The sequence below is a fragment of the Sparus aurata genome, chromosome 17, assembly GCF_900880675.1.
Source record: "Sparus aurata chromosome 17, fSpaAur1.1, whole genome shotgun sequence".
In the NCBI taxonomy this organism is placed as follows: domain Eukaryota; kingdom Metazoa; phylum Chordata; class Actinopteri; order Spariformes; family Sparidae; genus Sparus; species Sparus aurata.
The window spans coordinates 18,262,925-18,266,834 of NC_044203.1; positions in this window are offsets into that span (position 1 = coordinate 18,262,925).

Consider the following 3,910-nt stretch of genomic DNA (forward strand, 5'->3'; position numbering starts at 1 on the left):
TAGTAGAAGAAGTCACTGCAGGATATGCATCAATCCGGGCTCATATTTAACATATTACAACCTTTTTAAATGGCATCTAATTAGCTCCTTCAGACTGACGAGCCAAACAAAAGTTTGCGATACAAAAAGAATCAAGTGCAAAGGATGTTTAAGCAGGAATAGGATGAGTTGAGATAATGATTGCGGTATTAAGAGATTCGCCAGATATCTCTGGAGGAAAAAAATCTGACTCAGTGACAACTCAAAATAAACTGCTCGTTGGTGTGTAGAAAGACCCCAGAGAGGGCAGGAAAAGAATTAACCTGCAGTCAGATATCAATGACAGATTGTGACGTATATGCACATTATATCTATATACTGAAGCTTAGTTAAGCATAGAGGAAAGGGGGAGCAATTCAAAGGCTACTATCAGTGATTTGGGTGCTCCTACTAAAAGTTTTATGAAGCATGAATTTAATTTTCTAATCTATTTGATTTATTACCCCCCGTGAATCTCTGCGAATGTGCACACTGTGTGCTGCTGTTTGTTGTTGTAGCACATTTACCACAGCAGCTGCTTTACACGCATTCACATGCTTTTAGGTTGATTAAGAGAGTTCCTCTTTTACTTTTTGGGCAGCCTTTGGTTTCAGTTCATTTCAGCAGGATACTATAATCAACAGACAGTCCAACCTTGTTTAAAACACAGCCCCACTGTAAATCTTCCCTGTGCTTTATGAGCGCCACGCTGCGTCTTCGACTTTGTCTCTGAGAATACATTGTTAATGCAGAACAGTTATGTTAGACGAGACTGTCCCTTCTAGAAGAATGGCAGAAACATTAGTTTTACTGAGGGCCTTAAAAACCAAGAAAAGGATGTTTATGTTGAAGTGACAAAGCTCTCCATAGGCCACATTAATTTACAGGAGCAAAGGAGTCCAGTGCAGGGGCGGTTCTGTGGCGGGGGGGGTGGGCAACAGGGGCCAGTGCCCCCGTAACTCCGAGTCTGGACCCCCCTGTGGCCCCCCTGACAGGGAGTCTGCATTAATAATACAATGACAGATTTCTTGCAATGATTTTGTTTTGAAGGGAAAGGCAGAAATAAAGTGTCTCAGCAGTTTACTACCCAATCAAAATAGCTGAAATTGTAAACACTGTTTTGTCTGAATAAGGGATTTATCTTTTTTTCCGGGTTGTATGTGCCCCCTAACAAAAAAGCCGGCCCCAACCTGGCCCCCCTATTAAAACTGGTCTAGAACCCCCACTGGTCCAGTGACGTTAAAGAGTAGTAGAGTAATAAATTCCATAGTGGGAGAAGGTCAAGTTGAATGGATGGATTAACAAAACATCGTATCCACATGTTCAGCCCTACCTCACCAGAGTAGCAGTTGGCTTTTGGTTGTCTGTGCAAACAGCTCATCACTATCCGCATTTACATGAATTGTTTGGCAGCGACCTCTAGTGGCCAGAGTAAGTCTGACACATGCAAAGGAGGAAATCAGGTGAAGAGCAATAACTCAGGAGACAGTTTTAAATTATGAGAAGGTGCTTAAGCTACGTAATTGAGAGACACAACAAGTGACAAGTATGCATTAAAATGTCAGATTTTAGGTTTGGTTTGGTCGCCGTGGTGCTAGAACTTCCAGAGAGTAAGGAAGTCAACAAACGTGACTAAACGTAAAGTGAATGAAAATGTAAAACCACACCTGAGAACATTTCTGCCTGAGTCATATCAGACAGATTTTCATCTGCAATGGTGGTTTCATTTTAATGAAGCAAGCGTCTCCCATTATCCAGCACTATCACAGGATTTTATAGCACTTTCATTTGAATTTACAGTTTGGACATACAGTACACAATGTAAAACTCCTGCTACCAAACCAAGTTCAAACAAAGGATTCAGTGCCCTGCAAACCTTATGCCTCGGGGGTCAACGCTCAACGATATAAGCCTCTCTAAGACCAAACTCTCCGTATCATATCTTCTCAAAGGTGCCCCTCCAGCATCCAGCGCTTTGTGGGCCGAGGGCAGACTGCCCCAGGCTACAAACAGTTGGATGAAAGGACAGTCCAGACATCCTTTTCGGCTGCATCAGCAACACTCTGCTTTGGCAGTAAGTGGCAATAAACACCCTAGGACCTGATTTCTCCAGGACGGGAACAATATTACTGGTGTGTCACACTGACCTCTTATAAGACGTAAAAGGAAATTGGACAGTCTCTCTCTCACTTAGAGACACAAACATACATCACTGTCCCTTCTCAAAAAAGCTATTCCCCACGTTTGTCGTCAGGTCTTTTATGCCACGGCAATCGAACTTGATCAGCCGAAGTCTGCTGTCACAAGCTAGATTCTGTAAAGCTGGAGAACAGAGCCGAGAGGTCCACTTTTCTCTCAGATTGCTTAAATTACAGTAATGTTGCTATCATTGTGGATTTCTTAATGTATAACTTGTTTCTTTTCTTTACTTTTTTTTGCCGATTCACTCCAAGAAAGTGGTGCCTATCTTAACTTCAAAATGAGATTTAGATGATAAGACGTCAGGGTTGAAGCACCCGGTTGGCCTAATGGTTTAAGGCGCTCCACATACGTCTCGTTTGAGATCAGTCTGAGGTTCTTAGCGCATGTCACTTCTTGTCTTATTCACTGCTCATTCCCTGCCAGCTCTCTACTCTTGATCCTCTAACGGTACATCACACTTGCATCCTGTGAATATTTGCGCCATCTGTCATTCACTTTCTACTGAAGCTTGGATGACGTTTCCTGTTTTGGGTCGATTTCCAACTGGCCCTGACAGATTTTTGAGTTCAGAGTTCACCTTTGTTTAACTTTGATTGCGCAGATGTGAACGGCTGGCTGATAGAAACCCTGCGTTTGAAAAAGGAAGAATATTGATCTGGCATATGGCATCAACCTGCACAGTAAACTGCAGCAAGACTCTTATAGACTGAATACTGTTTGTGGTCACTCTGATGTTATTGTTGAGTCACATCTGAACTTTTTGTTGAGTGAAAGAATCAACATACATATATACATTGATAAACATATACGTACCTTGAGATGAGATATAACCTTGGTCCAGGATCTAATAAGACTTTGTGTAAAGTGAGACTCTTATTTGAAAATGTTTCCTTTCACAGCAGTTCTTTTGTGTTGTTATTCTTGTGAGGGTGTCTTTCGAGCACAGGACTCTAATCAATATAAACAAAGGGGAAAATAAATTCATCAGGGGAACATATTCTTATAACGAGGCCCACATATAAAGATTTCTGCGTCTTACAACTTAAAGATAATAGTCGAAGGAAATAATACAGAATCCATCCTCCAGTAATAGAGTTCCTCACTTCTTCTTTTCATCTTAATGCAATTTGGCGTCTCAATCAGAGGAAAATCCTCTCCAAACAATAAATGAATGCTTCACTCAGACGAGAAAAAGAAAAAGCTGCTTTTAATCAATTCACTCCCTGATGAGACAGCTGACTGCGACCGAGTTCCGCGACATAAATTCTTCTTTTCTTCGTACATTTGGCCATCATTTCTCAGTTTGATAACATTTTTATTCAGCAGCCTCATGGCTGATTTATGGGGATGGAGCAATTCTCCAGCTATTTTGGGAGGAGCAGAAACATGACGGATCAGTCAGAATTAAAAACTAAGTGAGAACTCATTGAACTTAAATCAAAACTGTCTCTTTTCAAACATTAGAGTTTTGAGAGCTGTTGACCTTTGCTGTTCAGTCAGCCGAGAAACGGGGAACTGATTTATTATAAGGGAATTTTCAACCAGCTTCGTATCACCAATGTTAGTAGGACATGCAAATGAAAATTGGTTAACCAGAAAACCACTGTCCTCTGTTGTCAGAGACATATTTGAGCAAACTGTTAAGCTGCCATAGAGAAAGATTGTGAACAGGAAGTGATTGCATATACTT